Source organism: Camellia sinensis, unplaced genomic scaffold (assembly GCF_055761805.1).
Source record: "Camellia sinensis isolate YWXY unplaced genomic scaffold, ASM5576180v1 Unanchor3, whole genome shotgun sequence".
Lineage (NCBI taxonomy): Eukaryota > Viridiplantae > Streptophyta > Magnoliopsida > Ericales > Theaceae > Camellia > Camellia sinensis.
The window spans coordinates 1,558,044-1,585,853 of NW_028129178.1; the positions used below are offsets into that span (position 1 = coordinate 1,558,044).

Below are 27,810 nucleotides of genomic sequence, written 5' to 3' on the forward strand. Positions count from 1 at the left end.
TCCCCCACACTTACCGACTATGATATGAATGGTCGTAGGCACCGAAAAACCATTTTTCAACTACCCACGCGTGTACCAACCACAACATAACACAACTCAACTCCACACAACACAACTCAACCAAACTCAACACAACCCAACTCAACTCAACACAACATTACCCAATACAATTCACATAACACACAACAAAATTCAACACTACCATTTCAACACAAAGCTCATATCATCCATACCATTAATAATTTCTTTTCCCCCAAGTTTAGTTTCATACTATAACATAATTAAAAACATCAACATTAAGAGTTCAATTGCAACTTTTACCTAAAATTTTCAAACTCTTTAACATTTCAATTAAACTTGTACATGTGTAATTTAAAACCTCAATTTCATGATTCTACTATTAATTGAAGTAAAACCATTAACCATCTTCGTGAGCCAAACTAGGATTTTTAAGAGAAATTAAGGCCTTTCACAATAACACATTTTATTCCAACCTTTCTAGTACTCTTACACCCAAACTCATGACCCAAGATCATAACCCAATAAGTAAACCCAACTCTCTTCAAACCCTAACCCCCAATCTCGTGATTCATCCCAATATGCATAAAAATAAAAACTTTTGTATTTATATAAAGAAAATACTACAAATCTATCTATAAACGAGGGTATTGAAAGAGAACTAGAAACCCCTACCTCTTGAAGCAAGAAATGAACCCAAAATTCACCAGCGACGAAACCACGAACTATTCGGATCAAAATGAAGCCCTTAACGAGATCTACACTCTTTCTCAAAGGACCAAGGTGAAAAGATTACTCTAGGTGAGTAGATCTAGAGATTTAAGTGAAAAAGTTTAAGTTTTAGAGAGAGAGAAGAGAACTCACGGTTTGAGAGAGAGGAAAGAGGAGAAAAAGTGAAATGAATATATGTTTGGAGCTTATTTATAGTAGCAAGGTAATAATAGAGTTTTAAAGGTAACAACTTTTTGACAAGAACAAACGCGAACAAACAAATCCAACAAGTTTAAATCGATTTATACTCCTCCAAAACTAAGATATAACAACACCAAAGATTCCCAAAATAAAAAAAAGATTCAAATACACTTTTCAAAAGTTTTAAAGGGTACAAGTGTTACAGGAAGGTCGATTTCACCGCTCGAGCGGCCAAAAGACCGCTCGAGCGGTCTCAACTTGAAGGTGAGACAAAGTAACTACAAAATATTAGCCAACCCACCCGGTTTCTCTCCCACCCCCAAAAGTACAAGATGACATCTTGGAACACACTAAGATGTGCCTACCGGAACAACCACAAGGAAAAATGGATAACAACACAAGACTCAAAAGGTTTAACAATGATGAAGACAACACAAAGAGACCGAGATTACCAATTAATGCACTCAATTTGCTTTAAAGGGTTCAGGACATCACAGAGACTCTTGGGCTAAAGCTGAACCATTTAAAATACATGGATTGTGTTGAGGGGATTCTCCACCTGGGTCATTACTAGGTGTTCATGGGTTGGTTTGGTTTGGATTGACAGTAAATTTGAAATTAATCCAATCATGATTGGTTTCAGGTTTTTGGATGCAGAACTAAATCAATTATGTACTAAAACCAACCCAAACCAACTGAATGTAGCTCGGGTTGAACCACAGTTTCAATATACAAAAAACAAATAAATCAATCAATAACAAATAATTAAAATAAATAAGTCTTTCATATTTAAACATAACATAAATAAAGAATAAAATATTATTTAATACATGTCAACAATCGTGAATAGTATAGCAAAATATAACTTAAACTTAAACACAACCAATACAAATTAAAATCCAACAAGATTTATTTATAATTTGTAAGAAATTATTAAATGTAACTAAGTCCATATAATAGACTAATTAGGTAAATACATGTTAATATAAATAAAATTTTCTGTTCCCTGTTTGTCTAAACCTAGAACCAACCAATGCTATCAGGTTAATGATTTAAACACCTGAAACCAAAACAATATACTCAAACACTGAACCAAACCAACCCAACAGCATCGAGTTGGTACGACTCTTTGATTTACTACACCTTAGTTATTGCTAACCTGCCTGACCCAAACCAGATTTGACTTTGGGAGCTAGCAGTTACACTGATTGTACCCTCATGACCATCATTCTACAAGACCAAATAGGTGGCCTCCAAGTTCTTCACCAGAATCAGTGGCTTGATGTGCCTCCCACCCCTGGTGCTCTTGTGGTCAACATTGCAGATCTTCTGGAGGCATATATCCATTCCTTTCAAACTTGATTATGTATTTCAATGGTCCCATTGCATTTATAATGAAGGCAATATTTGAATAGGAGTAGTTTTAAAAGAAGAATGGAAATATGATTTCAATTTTTCATGATTCTATATTTACAATTAGATAAAATAGGAACGTGATTTCTGATTACATACTCTACTTATAAATACCTAAAACTCATAATAATTTTTTTTTCTTAAATTTAGTAATTATACATGTCTGTGGCATACAGTTTTTTGACCATTGAGAGCTCATTTTGACCTTATAAAAAATTTATTTAGATATTTAATAATGTTCAATTGACGATAGCAACCTTTGGGTGTGCAATGTAATTGGTATTGACAAAAAAAGAGTTTTTAGTATTATGGAACCATGCGATCAAATGGATCCAATTTTACCACCGGGGCGGCAACAGTGGCGTAGAAAGACACTAACTTTCTACACGGTTGAGTAAGACTCGATTCCTGGGGACACAATTAGCGTCCTATTTATTTGTTTAAACTAACCATACTGTACTCTGTTTGTAACTCTGTCTCTTGTGTTGAGAGTTGGTGCATTCCTCCTTTATTGTGACGGTGGATTCCTTCCTTTTAAGTTGGAATAACTGTGGCCATAATACTGGGTTGTAGGAGTTATAATGATGCCTCCAAAGAATACCGCTTTTTTTGAGTTAAAAAAAAAAAAGGACCTAATTTTAATTTTGGGACCATGAATAAATGTTTTAATTATCTTTATTATATCCGAGTCTGGTGAATTTTAACCGTCTCGGACTTCATTCGAACTTTGGAGAGTTTTTGTCTGAGTGGAATGAGAGACTCCCCTGTTTACCTAGGTCTCTCGTCCTTCTCTTTTTCTCCCTCATTTCTGCCGAAACAGCAGGGAGACCAGCCCTCTCTTTCTCACTTTCGTTTCTCTCTCTGTCTCTCTCTCAAATACGTTATATGCATTTCATATTAGCTCATATGTGGGCATTTCAAGGTTGAATGTCGTGAAGTCGAAGAAGGGACTTTTGATCTCCTCAACGAGGGTTGCCTAAACATGCAAACGGATTCAAGATTGGAGCACTTTGGATTTTCGGGTTTGTGTATTCTTGGAGGTTTGAGGTAGGAATCATGACTAGCACCTCTTAATATGTGTTTATATGTGATTTTTAGTTTGATTTCATATAGAAAATTATATGTTCTTGAGGAAAATCAAACCAAGCTTTTGAGGTTTGCAGACTACTTGTTACATGTTAAACTTTTGTTCAAATCTAGTTTGTATGACGTGTATATTGATGCTTGGAATAGAAACATTTGATGTATTTGAAGAACCCATGTGTAGATTAATTATCTTCTAATTTAAGTGCTTGAAATTGGAAGAAATGATATGAATTGATTTAAGTTTGAAATCTTGCATGCAAAGTGCTTGAGTAAATGCCTAGATAAGGTGTCTTGCTGGTTTTGGGTCATGTGAGTGCAAACTTGATAGCTAAGTGTATGGTGCATTATAGGTGTTTGATGAAATGCCTAGGAGGATTTGTTTTGGTTGGAATTGGGTTATTGTGTACAATTTAGATGTTGTGTCTAAGGTTATGTTTAGGGTATTTGTTGGAATGCCTAGCATTGACTAAGTGTCTAGAAGTGAGTCATTGGGTGTAAATTAGGTGATGAGGTCATTGTTGTATAGAGTGTATTCACTATGTGCCTAAGAGAGGTAAATTCTAGTGAGATGTCTAGGTGATGTGTTATGTCCCTTTATTGTCAATTCCGGATACAAAACTTTGTGTTGTTAATTTTTCTGTGTTTTTGTTCTTCCTGCTCGAGCGGGGACATTGGCGCTCGAGCGGAGTTTGTGGTCTCTCAGTATTTTGACAGGTCTGTAAAAGTACTGGAGTGTGTGATTTTGCGCTCGAGCGGACCACTGTGTTGTCACACGCGTATTTTGTTGAAGCCGCTCGAGCGGGATGTTGGGCGCTCAAGCGGAGATCGCGGACTCAGGTTGCCTATTTATACCTGTTTAGGTTGATTTTAGGTTTTACTTTCCTAGATCTTATTCAAGAGTCCTAGGGTTTTGTTTGAAGTTTTCTTCTGAGGTTTTTGTGAGTTTTCCTTGATGTTTTGAGAAGAGTTCTTCGCTCATGATCTAAGATGTATACATCAAGGAGTTTGTTACTTTAAATTCAAGAGAGAGTTCTGTTCGGCGGATTCCAAAGATTCAAGCGTAGAGTTTCAAAAGGCGTTTGATTCTGTACGTAGCCGTTAATTCGACAAGTGAAATTGTGGATTCAACTTCAGGATTGATCAGTTCAAGACGAAGGGGTGGTGAAAGAGTTACAGAAGATTCGAAAACAAATTGATTGAGTTGGGTAATTTTTGTGTTATCTTTGTAATCTTTCTTTCTTCAGTAGTGGATTGATTAGTGGCGGTTCGCCCATGGTTTTTTATTACAATTGAAGGTTCTTCAATTGTGGTTTTTCCACGTAAAAATCATTTGTGTCGATTTATTGTTTATTCCGAAAAACAAACAATCTAAATCACTCTCGTAAGTGCTTGTTGATTTAGATTGAGTGTTTTGGATATTTGGGATTTGGAATATCTTAATCTTGATCTAATCACGAATCACTTAGGATTTTCAATTGGTATCAGAGCAGGTCACTCTTTTTTTTAAAAAATATAGGAGCGTGATTTTGTGTGACTAGTGATATTGATTCTATTTGTGAAGGTAACTCGACCCATAGACCTCCTTTACTTGATGGTACAAACTATTCTTATTGGAAAGCTCGTATGAGAGCGTTTTTAAAATCCATCGATGAGAAAGTTTGGCACAGCGTAATCTATGGGTGGAGTGAACCTACTGTCACCATTGATGGTGTTGATATTCCTAAACCCCTTGATAAATGGGACACAATTGATTACCAAAACTCGAGTTGGAACAGCAAGGCTCTCAACTCCCTGTTTTGCTCCGTCACACCTGAAGAGTTTCGTCGTATCTGCACGTGTGAGATAGCAAAAGAGGCTTGGGACATTCTTGAAACGATCCACGAAGGTACAACTTCGGTCAAAAGGTCAAAACTTCAACGTCTCACCTCCGCCTTTGAAACCCTTTTTATGCGCAATGATGAGATGTTTGATGATTTCTATGCAAAACTTAGTGATATCGTGAATTTCTATTTCACACTCGGGGAAAAAATCCCAGAAGCTAAAGTTGTTGGAAAAATTTTGAGGTCCTTACCCGAGAGGTTCCAATCAAAAGTGACAGCCATTGAGGAGGCACAGATTGTTGATACCCTCAAGCTTGATCAATTGGTTAGACACTTGCAGACTTATGAAGCCCACCAGATTTCAAAGAAAAAACAAAAAGACAGTGTGGCTTTCTCTAGTGCTCATGAGACTGCAAAAACTCCGGAAACTGAATTTGATTTAGAGTCTGAGATGACGGGTATGTTTACTAAACAGTTTAAAAAAAATTTGAAGAAAAAGTAGCCTAATTTCAGAGACCCTATGTCAAAAGACAAGAGTAATGAAAAACCCAAAACTTTTCCACCAAAATTTGCTCCAAAAACTGAAAAGAAGATTGTAAAGGGGCAAGGGATCAAGTGCTATGAATGTCAAGGGTTCGGTCATATTGCCCTTGGGTGCCCTTCGAAAAAGAATCGAAAGAAAGTCTACACTGTGACCTGGGATGATGAAAGCGGGTCGGAGCAAGAACCCAATGAACCTGAATCCGGTGAAGACGGGGATAGTGCTTTCATGGCATTTTGGTCCACTGTATCTCAACCGCTCACAAAACCAGCAGAATTAGCTCGAGGTCAGAACCTGCATAATGCTCCCACCTTTGATGGAAGCAACTACTTGTATTGGAAGATCAGAATGAGGGCGTATCTGAGAGCTTTCGATTCAGAAGGCTGGCAAGCCATTGAAGAGGATGTCGAAAGTGTTGACAATCCAAGCAATCAGAGAGGTTTGTCTACTATTCGTGGAGCAATTTCTGCTGAAGAACAGCAACGGGTTGTTCAATGCACAAAGGCTAAAGAGGCATGGGAAATTCTGAGCCAATTCCATGAAAGAGGAGATTCACCTTCACCACCATCCAGCAACTTTTCTGCCTTAGTTGCTCGTCTGGATGAAGTCAAGAAGAATGAGGAGCAAAAAGATGATGATGAAACATCTACATCTGAAGACAATGATGAGATTACCGATGATGATCTACAGCAAACTTACGAAAAGCTTTATGATGAATCTCTGAATCTGTCTAAAATCAATGACAAACTCACTCTCAAGCTCAAAGCATGCGAAAGTGAGAATGTCAAACTGAAAGGAGAGCTTGTAGCAACAAAGCAGAATATCATCAAGATCTCAAGTAACAGGCATGACTTATGTGGAAAACTTCTATCTTATGAAACTGAAAGGAATGAACTTCTGAAGGTGTATTCCACATATGAAGAGAAGCTTGAAAGCCTTGAGATGTCACAAGCTACATTGGAAGAGATAGTCTGTCAGAAAGATGAAGAACTCCGTGTTGCTAGAGCCACAATTGCCATGTGGAACAAAGGTTCCAAATCTCTAGAAGACATCCTCGGGTCTCAACAAATGGGTTGTGACAAAAGTGGGCTAGGCTATGGTACGACAGCTCACAAGGGACAGGCCTCTACCTCACAGAACCTGAAGACTCAAGCAAAGGGAAAGTTGAAGGTAGACCAGGAAGATTCCTCTCTTCATCTACCGAAAGTGGGTAAGATCAACAAAAGAGAGGTAAAACCTATTTTTATTTATCATCACTGTGGTAGGTATGGCCACATTCGTCCTTATTGCTATGAATTGTTTGGTAAGGTGTCTCAAAAGGGTAGTAATTCGAATACTTTTTGGGTTAGGAGACAACCTTACATGTCTAGGCGGAATACCAAGATTCATGAGGGTGTTCACAATGCCAAGACTTTGACCAAGACCAAAAAGATTTGGGTGAGGAAAGATGATTTGACTTGTTTAGTTGTTCACACTGCCCTAAAAGCACGTGACTCACACATGTGATATCTTGATAGTGGCTGTTCTCGTCACATGTCCAGTAACAAATTCTACTTCACCTCCCTTGAAAAATATGAAGGAGGAATTGTTACCTTTGGAGATGGCGGCACTTCTAGAGTCATTGGTAAAGGCTCTATAAGTGCTGCTGGTCTTCCCAAGCTCGAAAATGCACTTCTTGTTGATGGTCTGAAAGCAAATCTTTTGAGTATTAGTCAAATGTGTGATTCCCATCATGAAGTATTGTTTTCAAAAAATAAATGTGAAATTTTGGATAAAAAGGGAAATACTGTCTTGCGTGGGGTTCGCACATCTGATAATTGCTATGGGATTGTTACTACTAATGATCTCACTTGTCACTCTGCCATCATGAGTAACATTGATTTGTGGCATCAAAGATTAGGTCACATGAACTTCAAAGACCTAACTAAGATAGCCAACAAAGAGCTTGTGAGAGGAGTACCTAAACTGGGTAAGAATCTAAACCATGTGTGTGGACCATGTCAACTTGGGAAACAAACCCGTGCCCCTCATAAGAAGGTGAACAGCTTTACAACCAAACGGCCTCTTGAATTAGTTCACATGGACTTAATGGGACCTACTCGCACTGAAAGCATCGGAGGTAAAAGATACATTTTTTTAACTGTTGATGACTTTACTCGATTTTCGTGGGTAAATTTTTTAAGGGAAAAATCTGATACGTTTGATGCTTTCCAGGCCTTAGTCCTTAAAATTCAAAATGAACAGGGTGTTTCCATTGGGCGTATCGTTAGAATCCGAACTGATCATGGTCGTGAGTTTGAAAATAGTTCGTTTTCGGATTTTTGTGATATGCATGGAATTAAGCATGAATTTTCTGCACCTATTACTCCACAACAAAATGGAGTGGTTGAGAGGAAGAACAGAGTTCAAGAAATGGCTAGGGTCATGCTCCTTAGTAAGAAACTTCCTCCAAAGTTTTGGGCTGAAGCCCTAAATACTGCTGTCTATGTCATAAATCGCGTGTATTTAAGGCCCGGCACTTTACAAACTCCATATAAATTGTGGAAGGGATTGAAACCTAATGTAAAATACTTCAAAACCTTTGGGAGTAAGTGTTACATCTTCAAAGATAGAGAGCCTTTGGGCAAATTTGACTCCCGAAGTGATGAAGGTATTTTTCTAGGGTATTCAACCACCAGTAGGGCTTTTCGAGTCTATAACTTGCGAACTTCTTCTTTAATAGAATCTGTCAATGTGGTTATAGATGATACAGGGTCACCTACTCCAGCAACAAATAAGGATGACAATGGTGAGTCTCCAATCTTGGATACTGAACCACAAAATCAAGGAGAAGCTGCGGACCAATCACAAGAAATTGTTACAGCACCATCCTCACAGGTAAGTTCAAGTCCAAAGAGTGCTCAAAGGGACATCACTCCTGTTGCTTCTGTCACCGCAAGTCCTGAGCTTAAATCATCCAGAAGGGTGAAACTAAATCATCCAGCTCAACAGGTGATTGGAAGTGTCTCGGATCGAATGAAAACCCGAAGACAGATTCGGGATGAGGTATCACATATGTGTTATGTTTCATTAATTGAACCTAAGAACTTTAAAGAGGCCTTGCTAGATGATAGTTGGGTTAATGCTATGCATGAAGAATTAGGTCAATTTGAACATAACAAAGTTTGGACTCTAGTTCCCAGACCTAGAGACATGAATGTGATAGGTACCAAGTGGATCTTTAAAAATAAATCTGATGAGAATGGTACTGTTGTTAGGAATAAAGCCAGGTTAGTTGCTCAAGGCTACACACAAGTAGAAGGTGTTGACTATGATGAGACGTTTGCCCCAGTTGCACGTCTCGAATCTATTCGTATTTTGCTTGGTGTTACATGTTTTCTTGGCTTTAAATTGTTTCAAATGGATGTGAAAAGTGCCTTCCTGAATGGGTATTTGAAAGAAAAGGCATATGTTGAGCAACCAAAAGGGTTTGAGGACCCTAAATGTCCAAATCATGTCTACAAGTTAGACAAGGCTTTGTATGGGATTGAAACAAGCTCCTCGGGCTTGGTATGATAGACTTACTACATTTCTTCTTGATAATGACTTTCAAAGGGGTAGTGTGGATAAGACCTTATTTGTGAAACATACTAAGTCTCATATTCTTGTTGCTCAAATTTATGTTGATGATATTGTGTTTGGATCCACTGCTGAACATCTTGTGAAATATTTTTCGGATTGCATGACACATGAGTTTGAGATGAGCATGATGGGAGAATTGTCTTATTTTTTGGGTCTTCAAATTAAACAGTCTCATTCAGGTATGTTTGTTTCTCAGTCTAAGTATGCCAAAAATCTTGTGTCAAAGTTTGGTCTTAAGTCTGCCAAACATGCTCGCACTCCCATGAGCACCAGTCTTCACCTCTCCAAAGATTCCTCTGGTATTGATGTTGATCCTACCCTTTATAGGAGTATGATAGGGAGTCTTTTGTAGCTCACAGCCAGTCGTCCTGATATTGCTTTCAGTGTAGGTGTTTGTGCCCATTACCAAGCCAGGCCTAAAGAGTCTCATCTGCTTGCTGTCAAACGCATCATTAAATATGTTAATGGGACCTTGGGGTATGGGGTTCGGTTTTCTACTGATACTACAGCTGAAATTACTGATTTTTCTGATGCCGACTGGGCAGGGTGTGTGGAAGAGTACATCCGGGGGGTGTTTTTACCTTGGGAATAATCTGGTTTCCTGGCATAGTAAAAAGCAAAATGCCATCTCTCTTTCGACTGCTGAGGCTGAGTACATTGCTGCGGGAAGTAGTTGTGCACAAATGCTGTAGATGAAGCAAATGCTTCATGATTATGGGATAGAACAGAACACTCTCACTTTTTTCTGTGATAACACAAGTGCCATAAACATTTCAAAAAATCCTGTCCAACACTCTCGCACCAAACACATTGACATTCGTCATCATTTTATTCGAGAGTTAGTGGAAGAGGGCCTTGTTGTTCTTGAGCATGTTCCCACTGAGCATCAAAAAGCTGATATTTTTACAAAACCCCTTGATCTTTTTCGGTTTGAGTTCCTTAGAAAGACCTTGGGTGTCATGCTCGATCACTAGAGTGTTACTTGTTCCTTGAGTAGGTGTAAGTGTTTTGCCTTATATGCGCTTGGATGCCATAATCTCATTGTCATTGATATCTGTTTTTCTTGCATCCAACTTTTTTATGCACACTACTCATGTTGCTTACAAGATCTCATTGTTTACTGTTCATAGCTCATTTTGAATGCCCATGCTCATTAACTTCATGATCTCATTCTGTAAACATCCTTGAGATAAATTGCTTCAGGGGTTTCCGCACAAGTGATCAAAGTTCTCTATGGACCACTAACAATGTTTCTTGTACTTTTACAGTGGAATTGACCGATACTAGTATATCATGGGTGATGTTGAGTCTCTTAACCATCTACCATCTGTTTTCACTTCCACGATTTCTCCCTCAGTTCCTTGAAGTCCGGGCATTAGGAAAAGGCTACCTTAGAGGCACCAACCAGGCCATCTTTTATGATTTCATTCTTCTCTGGTTTGGTTTCCATACTCTTGAGCATGAATGCCACCAGTGAGTGCCCACAAGAAAGAAAAAGTGACTCATTGATTGAGGGGGAGCCTCCGCATTTACTCAACAAATATCCCGTGATTCCTAGTGGTTTGACTTTTCTCTGTGTTGTTAAGTTACTCTTGGTGGAGGTCCAGCTATCCGATCACTACGAGGATTAACTCTAGCTCAGTGGACTCTCATGGATTGCACACACACACTTTATTTTGTGAGCTCTCATGCTGGATTTTGAGTTGTACATTCTCATGTAGCTTATGATCACTGATTATATTTTATCTGCTTTGCTCATGATTTCCAGTGTCATTGTTTTTTAAACATTGCAAGTTTACAGAATTCATAAATTGCGGATTATTTCATCTTAGTATTCTTTTTGGCCAAATGTGATCATCTATTTTTGTTCCAGGCCTCTCTTCTAGATGTTGAGTATCTTGTTTTTATTTTTAAAAAAAAAAAAAATCTCCGCTCGAGCGTCTTTTTTCATGCTCGAGCGTATTTTTATGACCTGCAGCATTTTGTTCTTTGCTTTACAGTTCTGAGAGAGGTATTTTTGAGCTCGAGCGTCCTTCTTCGAGCTCGAGCGGGTGTCAGCTTGCCTTGCCTCACGCTCGAGCGTTAAACTTTACGCTCGAGCGGACCTATTTTGTATAAAACTCCCTCCCTCGACTCTTCAGGTCAATTTTTTCCCTCTTCTTCAGTTTCTTAGACCTAGGGCTTGGATTGTGGTCTTTGTGTGCTCGATTCCACCTTCTTTCTTCCTCTTCCTTGCCGATTTCATCTTTGGTAAGTGTTTCCCTCTCTTCTCCTCTGTTTCTTTCTGTAATTTCGGCACATATGGGGGTTGTTTTTCGTTTTTTTTTGGGTATTCTATGTCTTGTTGTTCTTTCCCTTCTCTCACACACATTCACTGCGTCGTAATGTTGTTTCTTTGTGGCTTTTATATTTTTTTGTATGTTTTGTTGTGTCATTAGTGCTAGGGTTTATTTATTTTTTTGCTTTTGTTGGGTTTGGGTTCGAATGTGCCAGACTGTGTGTATCTACAAGTATTGCTATGGTATCTCTTTGGTTTTGTTTTGCAAGGGTTTGGTTTCTCATCAGTGATCACGAGTGTTATTTGTTCTCCTCATTGGTGTTTGACATTGCTATTATGCCCTACATTAGTCATTTTGTATATGAGTCGCATCATACTGTAAGTGTCATACTTGTTTTCATTATTCTCAATCTCATTGTTACTACTGTTACTAATGTTCTGTGTTGTGCCTGTTTTGCTTTTTGGGTTTGTTTGGTTTTTGGATTTTAGTTGTATCTCACATCATCATGTCTGCCCCTAAGCGCCGAAAGGCCACAGTGTCACGTCCTGCTTTTAACACTGCTAGGTTTTAGACAGCCAAACAGGACAAATTGTTCCATAAATCTTTTGAGGCTCGAACTGTTCACCTAGAACGGAATGTCCAGCCTAACACTTTCGAGTCCATTCATATCCGTCCATTGTTTGACCCCCTAGGTGGTGATTTGGTGTTGTCTTTTTCTGGTCGTCAGAATCTCGACTGGGTTCGAGAATTCTACTGCAATATTCAGCAAATTAGTGACATTGAGCCTTCATTCACTACTTGGGTTCGGTCCAAATCCATTTCTGTCACCCCCGATCTCATTCGCAGACTTCTTAAGTTTGATCAAGTGTTCCCTAAACATTATCCTTTTCCAGTTCCCGGCCGTCCTACCTGTGATTTCAATAATGTGGCTGAGGTGTTATGTGGTGCTTCCCGTACTTGGCCTACGGGTGCATGGATTAAACAGCTTGAACTCCTTCCGGAGTTTAGACTGCTTAATCTTATTGTTTGTGCCAACATCCTTGTGACCACTCACTCATCCGAAATTAATCAACACCAAGGATTTGTTTTGTTCTGTCTCGCCCGTCACATGTCTATTGATCTAGCCCCACTGATTATTAAACAGATGATAGGTGTTTCTGGGAATAAACAGTTAGGACTTCCTTACGGTTGCTTGATCAACCGTCTTTTGTCCGAGCTGGAGGTCCGTGTCTTAGAGGATGATGAGTTTGCCTTCCCCTCCCGACCGTTCACTAAAAAGACCGTGTCCCAAAGTCGTGCTCATGTTAAGGGGGAGTCTTCTCGGGCCGGTACTTCTGCAGGTACCAGTGCTGGACTAGCTGAGGAGGCAGAGTTTGATGCTGCCGCAGCAGGTGGTGAGGAGGATGTTGTTCCACCTCGAGCTCTTCATGATCAACTACAGCATTTCGAGGAGGCTATGACCAGGCGGTTGAACTTTCTGGATGCACGTTTTGATGCTTTTGATGGCCGCCTTGGTCAGTTGGAGCAGACTGCATTTCAGACTACCACACAGCTGGCGCACATCATTTCCTTACTTCAGATTCAGCAGCCTCCACCTCCCCCTGATGCATGATCTTTGTGTTTTCTTCTTTGTTTCCCGGCCAAAAAGGGGGAGAGTATGGTGATAGTATTTTGTTTCTTGGTGATACATGGTAATTTTTGGAGTATTTTGTTTCTTGGTGATACATGGTAATTTTTGGACATTTGTGGTACATATTTTGATATTTGGATATTTTGTTCATGTTTGGATATGTTGGATACTTTGTTGATATTCGGATAGTTTGAATATTGTAGTTGGTGGATTATCATGGTTATCTTTCTGCGTATGTTTTGATATATTCTTATATAGTTCCACAAGTTTTGTTTTTTTCTGGCTTGTTGCTAGCTTTTTCACAGGTAAATGTTAGATGAAGATTGGATGGATGGATGGATTGAGACATGGCAAGATTGTTTGATTATAGAGTTTTTTTTTCCCCCTTGTTTTTAATCTTGTCTAGTGCATGTGTTTAAGGAAAATTGTTTAGAAAGGTTTTGTCTGGGAATTGACAAAGGGGGAGATTGTTAGGTCCCTTTATTGTCAATTCCGGATACAAAACTTTGTGTTGTTAATTTTTCTGTGTTTTTGTTCTTCCCGCTCGAGCGGAGTTTGTGGTCTCTCAGTATTTTGACAGGTCTGTAAAAGTACTGGAGTGTGTGATTTTGCGCTCAAGTGGAATCTCACGCGCTCGAGCGGACCACTGTGTTGTCACACGCGTATTTTGTTGAAGCCGCTCAAGCGGGATGTTGGGCGCTCGAGTGGAGATCGCGGACTCAGGTTGCCTATTTATACCTGTTTAGGTTGATTTTAGGTTTTACTTTCCTAGATCTTATTCAAGAGTCCTAGGGTTTTGTTTGAAGTTTTATTCTGAGGTTTTTGTGAGTTTTCCTTGATGTTTTGAGAAGAGTTCTTTGCTCATGATCTAAGATACATACATCAAGGAGTTTGTTACTTTAAATTCAAGAAAGAGTTCTCTTCGGTGGATTCCGAAGATTCAAGCGTAGAGTTTCAAAAGGCGTTTGATTCTGTACGTAGTCGTTAATTCGACAAGTGAAGTTGTGGATTCAACTTCAGGATTGATCAGTTCCGAGACGAAGGCGTGGTGAAAGAGTTACAGAAGATTCGAAGATAAATTGATTGAGTTGGGTAATTTGTGTGTTGTCTTTGTAATCTTTCTTTCTTCAGTAGTGGATTGATTAGTGGCGGTTCGCCCGTGGTTTTTTATTACAATTGAAGGTTCTTCAATTGTGGTTTTTCCACATAAAAATCGTTTGTGTCGATTTATTGTTTATTCCGAAAAACAAACAATTTAAATCACTCTCGTAAGTGCTTGTTGATTTAGATTGAGTGTTTTGGATATTTGGGATTTGGAATATCTTAATCTTGATCTAATCACGAATCACTTAGGATTTTCATGATGAATTTGACCCTTTGATTCCAAGTGTGTAATATCTCTTGTTGACTAAGTGGGTGTTTGGGAAGTGGCTATTTTTTAGGTTTTTTGACTATTTGGCTATTTTAATTGGCTATTTTAATTGGCTATTTTAGTTTTTGTGTTTGGGAAGATGGGATGAATTTTTTTTGTTGTTGTTGTATTGAAAAATATGTTTGAAATGATTGTGTAATGCAAAATGACCAAAGTGTCCCTACAAAAAAAATTTAAAAAAAGGATGTAGTCAATGCTGTGGCAATTAGTACACTGCCACCGCCCAGTTTGTTTCTAATAAATGAAAAAAAGTACATGTTAGGTTCAAAAAAAGTACAGGTTGGTCTGAGGTTGGTATGAGGCGGATGTGTAACCCAAGGGTAAAATAGTCTTTTTACCTGTTAGTGGCATCCAGCTGGACAGCCTCACTGCAGCCTCAGCTACAGTAAGGCTACTTTGCTTTTTTTGACAAACAGGCTAAAACAGCCTACCCCACAACTCTCCAAACACTGCCTAAGTACCTATGGATGGTAGAACTCTAGTTCAATGGTGTAAGGTGTTGAGTTGCTTGGACTTGAATACTTGACAATTAGCACTTTGGGTACTTGAGTTGGATAAGTCAATGAATATTTGGAGTTAGAGATTTTAGAGTGTTTGGTTGTGAGCTAGGTGGGTGGTTTAGCCTTGTATGATAATGTTGGTGGTTGGGCAAAAATGATTAGGCCTTGTGGGATTAGAATGGCTTGTACATTGAAGTTGGCTTTGGGCCTAGAATGATGGTGAGGCATACTTGTTCCCTCTTTAGAACCTTTGTTGGTTGTAGCCTTTGAGACTAGGTGAGTTTGTGTAGTTCATTATATGTTTGTTTTGTTACGTCATGCACTGTGTTTCCCTTGTGGGACATGGTCGGGAGCGTGCCGGTGGGTGTTATATAGATTGGAGAGGAAGCACTATAACTCTTGATTGAGTAATTATCCTCATGCATGAGGTTGAGGATGTGGTTATATTTAGTTGTGGAAACTTGGAATAGGGTGGGATGTGTGAAATATGAAGTTGGTCATCTAGGATGAATGAGGTTTTGTGAGCCTTGGGTAGTGGGGTATGTACGTCCTAAGGGATTGAGTCCCTAAGATTGAGTCTTGGGTAATCGACCCCCTAGGAGTGTATTGAGGTTTATAACGGATTAGGAGCTTAGTGCTTGGTATTAGTTGTAATAACCTTTTGTTAGTTTAACTATGTGGCATATAGTTCACAGGATTGATTATGTGGTTAGCTTACTTGAAACTATTCTTAAATAAATTACCAAATTGAGTAGATGCCTGCTTGTTGATATATATATATATATATTATACTCCCTCTGTGAGAATATTAGGTGTTATGTATATATGATAGTATATATATCCTGTATATATTAGGGATTGAGTCAATATTCTTGTTTCCTTTTCAGTTCTAGGGTTAGATTATTATATAAACTGATGTACTCTTGTATTACAAACAATGTTTTAAAAAGCTCTAGGGTCATTGAGGCGCTAAGGTCTCCTGGAGCTTAAGCGTGAGGCGCAAGGTGAGACGTGCGCCTCATTTTGGTGAGGCGCAAGTTGTTGAAGATAACTAAAATATCAATATAGGCGATGTTTTTAACACAACAAATATTCTTATAATTTCAAAAATATATATATATATATAGAACGACATTCAATATTTCAAAAATCATGAAAAATAACATTCATTCTTACTTTGCCCTATACTATTTATCTCTTTATCAATTTATTAACGTGATTCATTTCTCTTTTTTTTTTTTTTTTTTTTTTTTTTTTTTTTTAGATAAGGAACTCACACCATATAATACCTTAGTGGTTTTAATTTTAAATCGGAACCAAATTGCCTGATAGTTTCAGTCATTGGTCTGAAACTATTATAATTTACTACATTGAAAGGAATCCCAAAGCCATATATCCATTTTGCAATCCCAGAGCTTGTGTTTAATGCCTAGAGCTTTTTTTGACATGAAAATTAGGACTCAAAGCATGTGTTTACATTTTATATTAAAGGAATTGTAATTCCATATGGTTACACACACAAAGAATAAGGATGGAGCAAAATTTAAATGAAGCGCATGAGGCGTGCACCTCACACCTAAGCCTAAGGCGTGTGCCTCAAGCGCCTCAAATGCGCCTTTCCTACTGCGCCTCGCCTCAAGTTGTTTAAGGCGCCTCGGTGCATCTCGCACCTAAGTGCGCGCTTAGGCGCGCCTTTTAAAACACAAATTACCAACTCAATTGAATATACAGATTATTCATTTAGAAAACTTACATGGTATCAGAGCCACCTTTGTTTGAACCCTAAACCCGATACTCCAGTTTAGGGCTTCCATCTCTACCTCTGATTGATCGCCAGAGTCGTACCCTGTCTACATCTTCTGTTTAGACTTTGAATCTCAAAGTCGAAGTCGACTCTCTAATTTGCCGTCATTGTCCCTAGTTCACCGTGAGTCTTTGGTTCAAGTCATCTAAGGCTCGCGGTCTCACCCGAAGTTCTCTCATCCTTGGTTCTCCGCCTCGTGATCTCTTCACGAAACTCTAGCCTTGGTTCACGCAGTTAAAGAGGTGTCTGACTTTGTCCTCCTTCTCTCGACTTCAGTCTGTCTCTCTCCTTCGGCTTCTCTTGACTTCAGTCGGCTTCTTTTGACGTCAGTCGGTGGTCTCTGAGTCTGCTTGGATACACTTAAGCCCCTATTTTAGGTGTATTATGCTACCTCTCAATTTTCTGTTTATTACGCTTCACCCCATCAATTCTCTTCTCCTTTTTTGGTTTATTACAATGTCTTACACCAAAATCCAAACCATCAAATGCAAACTCACTGATGGCAATTATGCCTATTGGGCTAGTGTTATGATTTTTTTTTTTAATCAGAAAATAGGGCTATGTTTCTGTTTCTAGTTCTGTGTCCTCGTCCATCGGACCTGAAGAAGGAAGGACATTTGACTTCCTACGATACTTGTGATTGTGATAATGCCCAAGTTTTGACCTGGTTTCATAATTTTGTGGATGATCGTATTGGAATGATATTTTCCAAATACAATACTGCCAAGGAGGTGTGAGATTATTTATTAGGTGTTTATCAACAGTCTAACTTTGTCAAGCGATATGAGTAGGAAACAGCTATTTAGAGTGCTCGTTAGCAGGATCAAACTATTCAGGATTTCTATATTGAGATGACGGGTCTCTAGGATCAGTTGGCTTTCATGAAACCATCTAGCCTTAAGGTACTAGACGCTTATGTTGAGTTTTGAGGAGCAAAATCGTTTAGTGCAGTTCTTAACGGCTCTCTCCCTAGAGTAGGAGATTATCCGTGGTGGTATCCTTTACCGCTGTCCTATTTCCTTGGTGGATGCTATTGTTCGTGAGTTCCTCTCCGAGAAAACCCATCTTAAGATGGCCAGTCAGACTCTGTCTCTCTCTGTCTTCTTGGCTTTTGCTCAACCTCCTCTGTTATTGACCCCACCTTCTCATCAGTTTCAGACCACTATGAAGCCTAAGAAAGGGCTATTAGGTCTAGATGAGTGTGCTTTTTGGCATTAAAGGCGTCATTAGAAGTATAATTGTCCCAAGAAGGAACATCAACCTGCTCTGTCTTCTCAGCCACCTCAGACACAGTTCCGAGGTCCTGTTTTGAGTACTTTCTGGCCTTCTGTTGCTTACACCGCATTTGCTCTGGCTCTAGACCCTGACTTGGCTTCCTTGAGTGCTCAAATTGCTCAGCTTCAACATATCTTGTCTAACTCTCAGCCTTCCCCATCTGCCTCTTCTCTTACCTCTCTTCATTCAGGTTTGCTTGGGTCCTTTTTAGGTATCTCTTCTTCTATTTGGCTTTTTAATTCTGGTGTCTCTTGTCATATGACTCGAAGAACCATGGCCTAAAACCATGACATGAGGTCAATTTTGTTGGAACTAGTTGGTGAGTAGTTGGATCATGTTGAGCCCATGGATAAGAATTTAATCCAAGAACCATGGCCTGAAACCATTTTAGTGAAATCTTGTTGGTAGACTCTCTTAACAAAATGAAGAAAACCTGTGTCCCATTCAGACCAATCATAAATGACCACCCTTTTTCCCCATTTCCCTTTTTTCCTTTGGTTATTCAAGTGTAGGAGAATACTAGAGATGAGAAATGAGTTTCTACTTGATAAATTACACTTAGGTTAATTTAGATTTTGCATAATTGATATCTTGAGAATTGGGGTGTGACAACCTATGAAGCATGGATGCGGGTACGGGTACGGGTACGGGTACGAGTACGAGTACGAGTACCAGTACTAGTATGATACGGGTATGTTAATATGATAAAATTCAAAAAAAAATAAGAAACGGGTACGACTTAGGCTTGGTCATTTGTAAAAAAATATTTATTTTTAATTTAGAGTTATGAAGCACGGACACGGATACGAACACAGACATGGGACACAGCAATGTCCAAAAAATAGGGACACAGACACGGTGGGGCACACAGCGAATTTTATTTTATTTATTTTTATGTGTTATGTAGATTTATATTATATTCATCCTAAATCAAAATTAACAAGTACTAACATAGTAGCATTAATTCAATAAATGTAATCACTACATTTAAACAAATTAATAGATCATCCATTCACAAAAAAAGTCATAATAAACAATAACAAGAATCAAGATGAGAAGGAAAAAAATTCAACATTCAACAATATTCTTCACAAAAGCACTAAAAAAAATATTAAAAAAAAAAAAAAAATTTAGCCCCGTCGTGTCCCTATATGGATTTACTGATTTTGGAGTGTCCATGCTTTATAGATTTAGAGTAATGCAAAAATTGATTAAATGATTTAATTTGTTAAGATTCAACCTATAATTAAGATTTAATGCTAAAACTAAAGTTATAAATCAAAATTAAATGTCAATATATTAAATAACTTATAAACCATAGTTTAATTTTAAAATCATGTTGAGCATAAAACTGGAAATAAAAAAGAAGTCTAGTGAAAGGAATTTTATCTTTGTAAATATTGTTTTAACTGAGGTACGGTGCGTACACCAAAAATTAAGAAGAAAAAAATTGAGTACGTGTTTCGTGTATGCAGAAGTACCATACGCCGGTAAGTACTCGGTATAGGTACGGTATGTTTTTTGAAGTACCCTTGTTTGACAACATAATATTAGTGCTTACCAGGTTCGAATACTTAAGACCATGGGAAGTGGCTGAGTCCACTATTTGTGTTGGATTTATGCATAGTTGACACTCAGGATATTTTACATGTGTGTGATCCATGCTAGAAAGTGTATATAGGTTGAATTTTTTGAAGTGTAGAGATTGCCTATAAGATGAAATTCTTTTTTAAGTGTTAATTGCCATAATTATATGATAACATGCTTATGTGCTCAAGTGTTTACATGCTTGCATGATTAGACTAAGTGTTGAGAATTTATGGACTTGGCATGCTTCGGTAATTGTACCTTTGTGAACACTCTTGAACGATAACTATATGAATGTTGATAGAACCCCGTTAGTTTAATGCTTTCAATTGACTAATTTTGCATATTTAGAAGGAATGAATTAGAGTATATTGATAAAATCATCTATTTTGGTTACTTTTAAGTGATGGGAGGATGATAATCAAAGAGTGTGAATTTTATCAGTTTTATTGAACTATCTTGTTTTAGGTTGTATCGAGGGTCTCTTGAAATTTAATGTTTACAAATTGGTTGAGTGAGTGTAAGGAATGGAAGGAGATTTGGAATAATTGTCCGGAATTTAGAAATCTTAGTCATAAATGGGGATTTATTGTGAACGGGAATGTTACCATACTTTAACCAAGCCAAATCAATAATTTATAATTTTAGAGATTGATTGATAGATATCTAAGAAGTATGGACACAAACACGTGACATGACACGGATAGGATAGGATAGGACACGGACACGTCAACACGTTAATTTTCAAAAAATATAGGACACGACACGTGGACACACATGAAATATATATTTATTATATGCTATATATATATAAATATATCATTCAAAGATAATAAAAAATATAATATGACACTAATTACTATAAATTTATATGGTTTTTGTTTTACTATTGTATCTTAAGTTGTTTTATTCAAACTTATAATTTGTTTCATATGTGTTTAATCGATAGACACGTGTACTTAAGCGATTGACACGTGTGTCTTCCAAGTGTCCAGGTCCTTAAAAAAATTTAAAAAATAGGACACGTTTTGAAGAGTGTTAGACACGTGTCTTAAGAGTGTTGGTGTCCAACAAGGATACGTCACCTTCTTAGAAGTGTCTGTGCTTTTTAGATATATGTTTACCATATATGAATTTTCAAAAATTGGGTTGTTTTCAGGATTGCTAAATTTTGAGGGTTAAGAGTGATACATGAGACACTAGAATCCAACTACCTTGCGGTTGGGCTATAGGCGTCATGAGTCGTGTCATCCATTATCCATGCGCTTTGTAGGGTGTGGATGGGAATGTGATGGACAGGAGCATGATGGACAAAAATGTGGTAGATTTCACCTGGTAGCGACAGTAGGACTATCTACGTCATAAGCTGTGTCACGTTGTTAGCCATGCACTCGGCAGGGTGTGGATGGAAACGTGATGGACAGGAACATAATGGACGAGAACGTGGTGGTGGATACCACCTAGGAGGGGCGGTTAGGACTATTTGCATCATTAGCCGTGCACTCTGCCGGCTGTGGACGGGAATGTTATGGAGAGAAATGTGGACTCTGCCTAGTAATGGTGGTGGGACTACCTGTGTCATTAGCCGCGTTGTGTCATTAGCCGTGCATTCTGCAGGGTGTGGACGGGAACGCAGTAGTGAACAATATATGAGATTTTGGTTACACTTCTTATTTATTGTTCTTCTCTTTTTTTCAAGGCATTCAGCTGCCACTGTTAATCTTACCCACTGATTTTGAGAAGCATATCATATGCTTGTGTGAGTGTCTTGGAACATTTCACTCTTAAATATGGCTAAACTTTTAAACATGTTTTTGGAAAGAAGTAAAAATTAAAATAAAAGAAGCAATGTATGGTTGTCCCAAATCCTCTAGTTTATAATTTTTTTGAACTGCAAAATCTCATCATTTCTTTCTTTTGATATATAACTGCCACTGTTATTCTTCGGAAGACCAAACAGTCTCAAAAGGTGTAGAAAGTCTTTTCATTATTCTTTGGTATAATAGTTGTAGGAAGGCGGTTTTTGTTTTACCAATTAATGGCCTATGATGGTAACCCTAACCATGTATATTTTTTTTATGATAAATAAGTAACCCTAACCATGTTATTTACACACATTTGCTTTTTCTTAATTAAATCATGGCATTTGATGGAAGGAACTCTTCACCATTTACAACCATCCACAAAACCTTGAACTTCATTTTTGTAAAATTTTGCAATTCATGCCTCCATTGGCGAACTTACATATCAAATTGATTTGTATCCCTAACATACTCTTAGTCGGTATCCTGAGCAAAGACCACTCTATCCTTCAAAAACGCTGAATAGTTGCTCATTGGTCCTTTTGAATATTCATATGGCACTAGAGACCACTATTTAAAAAATGTTTGTTCCTTCTATGAATAATGAAGGCAGATTATTCTAAAGAAGCAATGTCATTAGCAATTAAGAAAACCGTTTTAATTTCTTATCATCTTGGGAGAAAATAAATTTGTAACTCTGATTGGCAGTGCACTATTGCCCTCCTGGTGAGAAGGAAATGGTGGTCACAAGCAAAAGGGAAGCAATTCAGACACAAGCTGAGCCTGGATATGATCAGAGAAAAGAATTGAAGGCTTTTGATGATTCAAAAGCCGGTGTAAAGGGGCTTGTAGATGCCGGGGTTACAAAAATCCCGCGCATATTCATCCATGAGAAAAGCATGCTTCAAGAGACTGATATGTCTGTTATCTCTCAGTTTAGTGTTCCAATCATAGACTTTGAAGGCATCAACAAAGGCGCAGCTCAACGTGGCAAAATCATCAACAATGTTAGAGATGCCTGTGAAAAGTGGGGATTCTTTCAGGTGGTTAATCATGGAATCCCAATGAGTATTATGGATGAAATGATTGATGGGGTTTGCAAATTTCATGAGCAAGATACAGAGGTGAAGAAACAATTCTATTCACGCGATGTTACGAGAAAGTTTATATATAATAGCAACTTTGATTTGTATCAATCATCGGCAGCTAAATGGAGGGACACCATTGCTTGTATTATGGCTCCTTACCCTCCTGATCCTGAAGAACTGCCTATCGTGTGCAGGTATGTGATTAGTCTAATATTCACATGTTTGGCAAAAAAAAAGGTTGAAATTAGTATTTTCGCGAGACAAATTTTTGGACATGTTTATGGGGAGTTCTTTTGATTTATATCCTTTTTTTCCCCACATTTTGTGATGAGCATCGATCTTTAGTTCCGAATTGCAATTGCTTTATGGAGGTCTACATGAGGATAACCAAGCAAAAGTTAGGAGTTCTCGTTCTCAACTCATGCTTGCATTTGACTCTCCCCAAACCCTGCAGTGGCAGGCACCTTTTGCACTTGGCCATTTAATCATTCAAGGATGTTACTCATAATGCAAACTTACTGATTCTTCTCTTTTTCTTTTTTGCTAGGTAATCAATAATTCAATCAATCAGAAATAAAATGTAGAGATTTCTTCAATATTTTTGTAGAGATTTGCTAAGATGAACACAACGGCCGATTGTCATGACCATTCTGGATGTGCTTCCAGGAACTTATTCTTGCCCTTAAATCTTCCTTACTTCCGAACAATCTATGCATTTGATAAATAGCCATCCATTACCTTCAAATAATTTATCACTTCAATCGGTCTTTGTTTGTTTGTTTTTGTCTTTTTTATTTTTTAAAAAGTAAAATTTTATTTTTGAACTACTAATACTAGAAGTGCTAAAATTATTTGTGATCCTATTTTTTAAACAAAAATTGGGGCCCAAGGAGACAACCTTGTATGCCTGCCCTCAAGGCCGACCCTATACCAAGTGGAGCTTCCCAAGCAATTTTTGTTAGAATAAATTCCATTAGAGGCTTGAATCCAAGTAACTTTACTAGTACTAGAAGTGCTAGAATACTTCGATCAATGGCTGAACGATATCGCAAAGCTTGAACAATTTCCCCACAGTCAAGATGAGTCAGGAGACTTAATGAATTTGTTTAACCTGTTTTACACCTCAACTTGTCAATACAGATAACCTTTAGAGAAGCCAAGTGTCTTTGAAGCACTATCTGTGATTTATTTATGTCTACTCAAGCTGCAGAGACCAAGGTTGTTAAAATCGGAATCCTACGTTGGATCGTCGGAAGTGTTTATAGGATCGGATCGTAGAATCGGATCGTAGAATCGGATCGAGGATTGTAAGGTCCTACCGAAAAAGACAAATTACATAATAATTTAATTTAAATAATTATTTCTTATAAAGTATACACAAAATGAACTTATATTTTATTAAAAAGAAGTGAAGATATTGTGAAAAATATAATACTCCATGTAAAATGTACATATAATATTATGCAATAGAAAACTCGATGGTAAAAGTTCTGTATTTTATCAAAAAAGAAGGTGAAGAAGAAGAAGAATTCTATAACAAAATACTTTACAATGTACAATAATGCATAAAAAGTGAAGAAAAAATATTTAACAAAATTGGATATGAAAATAGATTAAGAACTCAAAAGAGTAGCTTAGTCGAATGATAAGGCTGCTTGTTAGCATCCCTGGTGGAGCGGATTCGAGTCACAAAAATAATTTCTCCAGAAATTGAGATAAAGTTACAATCATCTTACCCTCCTTAGACTCCGCTAAAGCTAAGTTTGTTTTTCCGACTATTTAATTTTCTTAAATTACCGCAATATTTGAATATTTGTTTCCTAATTTGTTTTTCTTAGTCTATTTGATTCAATACTACTTAATTTTTATTATTTATTTTGACAACATAAATTGATATTTAGACAACAAATATAAAATTTACAACAAAATATGTCATACAATACAAAACAAGGCTTGTAAATTAGATCGGATAGGATCGGATTCGGATTGAGATTCCATGATCCTATAAGATCCCACTACCAGGATCGAAAGATCCTACCTATAAGGAGTTTTTTACACGATCCGGATCGATTACACTCAAATGGATCGTAAGATCGTAGGATCGTAAGATCCGGATCGAGATTCTGATAACCATGGCAGAGACATTGATAGAGTACTCCAAGTACACGATGAGATTGGGGCTCACTCTGCTAGAATTGCTCTCAGAGGCCCTTGGCCTTAACCCTGATTACCTGAAAGACATGGATTGCGCTGAGGGGCTTTTCGTCGCGGGTCATTACTACCCTGCATGCCCTGAACCAAAATTGACTTTGGGTACTGACAACCATGCTGATAGTGGCTTCATTACTGTACTTCTACAAGACCAAGTGGGTGGCCTCCAAACCCTTCACGACAATCAATGGGTTGACGTTACCCCTCTGCCTGGAGCTCTAGTAGTAAACATTGCTGATCTACTGCAGGCAAGTCTATACACACATACTGAACTTGATGATTTGTTTGTCTTGCTATTTCTTTGCATCACCGCTATATACACCGAATTTGTCCAGCCCGAATTTGCCCGAATGAGACTCTTCCTGGTAAGAGTTTTTCATTTTGGAAACTCGCGGGAGATTCTTCCCGAGAAGAGCTCATTTGGGCTGAACAAATTCGGTAGATGAATCATTAATTTCTTTGAGAGGGAGGGTATCACTTGCCTTCATATGACTCGAATCTACTCTCTTTTAATAGTTGTGGCCCCGAGGGTGTAACTTACACTCCGTTTGTTTTGGTCGAAAATATTGGAAAACTTTTCCTATGTTTGATTGCAACCATATAAACTGGCGTGTTATGGGTGCGGGTACGGATACTGGTACGGGTACAATACGGGTACGCTGATACGACAAGATCTTAAAAAAATAGGATACGGGTACGGCTGGAGTACATTAATAAATCTTTTATTTTTTTATAATTTATAGTTTGAAATTCAATCTACAAATCAAAGTTCAAAATTAAAAGGAGAAATTACAAAACCAATAGAAAAATCATAGTTTAACAATACCAATATCAAAGCAAAGTCTATAAACTATTTTAATGCCATTAAATAAGAGAAATTACAAAATAAAGTTTCATTCCAAAAGTAAGCAAAATTTAAACTTAAAACTTTAGTTTTCACTTCCATCAATTTCATCATTGAATAATACAACTTTCATCTCTGACACATCAAGTAAAGAACTCACTAATAAATTAAACGCATCCCTACCAATGTCTCATAGTTTAGTGTACTCCTGATGTATCCATGAAGTACCCATAGAGTACCCAACTGCCAAAGAATGTATAAAAAGTATTTGGTACGTATTTCAAGTGCCCGGTACGCATGCAGCCCTATCGATACGAATAGCAGTACCCAGTAAGTATCTGGTACAAGTACGGCAATATTTTCAGAGTACTCATGCTTCATAGTGTGCTAGTGGTTATGGTAGTTATTGATGCAGACCAAATTTTAGTAATATTATATTTTTATTTTTAAATCATAAGTTAATTTGGAATATTATATTTTTATTTTTATTTAAATTATTGGTTAATTAGGAATATTTAATTTAGTATAGATTTGTTTAGTTTCTTAATTTGATTTGATACAATTTTCCTATTCTATTTGCTTTGATTATTTTCATTTCCTGTTTTATTAGTTTTTGTTCTCCAAGTAGTAGGTTTATAAATAAGGTTGTAAGCCTTAGGGCTATTCAGTTTAAGTTTATATTTGATTAATAAAAATCGAAAGTTTTTCAATGTGGTTCGTTCTTAGAGAGAGAGTATCTGTAGTTCGGATTTGTTCGTGGTTCGATCTTGTTGTTTTCTCACCTTTTCGATTTGCTTCCCTGCATAGTGGTCGTGGTAGTGGTGGTGTTGGGTGATGGTAGTGGGGCAGTGGGGAGTGGTGGCTTTAGTGTTGGTGTTGACAACGGTGGACGGTTGAAAAGGTTTTCTACGCTATTAAGCTTGTTTTACATTTTTCAATGAAAACTTTTTGTGTTGACTTTTATTTTTTGTTAAACCAAACACTAGCAAATACGAAAAACATTTTCTACTAGAACAAATGGAGCATTAAAATCTATTTGATCGTAATTTCCTAGCCCAAAAATTAGGGGAGCATAAAGCGGATAGAGTAACCAGTGATGCCAAATGTGGGAAGTGTCAATATAAAAGACTTCATTTGCAATTTTTCTTGATATTGATGCCTCAAGTTATAATTGTTTGATTTATACATGTGCTGATAAAATGCTTAAGCATGTCCATGCTTTCTATTGAAATAATTCGTTCTTTAGCATTGACGTAGTAATTGCAGCAATGAACAATGATAGAAGCCTATGTATAAACAATGATTAGTTATATGCATGTATTCTTCTTGTTATTTTTTTTTTTTTTTTGAACATAAAGCATGTAATTATTTTAGTTTTTCATGTTTTCCATTATGCAGCTCATCACAAATGACAAGTTCAAAAGCAGCAACCACAGAGTACTAGCAAAAAATGTAGGTCCAAGAATCTCTGTGGCAAGTTTTCTTAGAACACATTTTTGTGAAGGGGTTACATCAAGAGTGTATGGGCCAATCGAAGAACTGCTATGAGAAGAAAATCCCCCAATCTATAGGGAGACCGCGATTAGAGAATTCATCACGCACTATTTTAAGAAAGGGCTCGATGGAACTTCCTCACTGTCACATTTCAAGTTGTGCAAGTAGGCTATAGAGATTGGGGGGTAGGTCTTGGTTTGGTTACAGTTAATCAATTCATAGAAGAGAAACAGTTATACTTGATGTTGATGCTGAAACAAGAAAAATATTTTGAATATGATTGGAACAAGTTTCATGTTTGATAGCTGCAAAACAAATGGCTTATGCATTTTGCAAATCAAATAGTTTTCTGCATATGTTTTGGATGATGTTAGTGCTCGTACTTTTTTAGGGGGGCAAATTATATATACCCCTTCGAGATTTAGCAAATTACAAATATCCCCTGAGGTTTGA

General features: G+C 37.6%; 1 pseudogene across 1 annotated transcript; it reads left to right on the forward strand.

Moving 5' to 3' along the window:
- The first annotated feature begins 3,065 nt into the window (after positions 1–3,065).
- Positions 3,066–27,725, forward strand: LOC145816051 (1-aminocyclopropane-1-carboxylate oxidase homolog 1-like; annotated as a pseudogene). Its single transcript, XR_014358543.1, has 4 exons — positions 3,066–3,390; positions 22,429–23,006; positions 24,950–25,267; positions 27,262–27,725. The product of XR_014358543.1 is annotated as a 1-aminocyclopropane-1-carboxylate oxidase homolog 1-like (transcript).
- Positions 27,726–27,810: the final 85 nt, after the last annotated feature.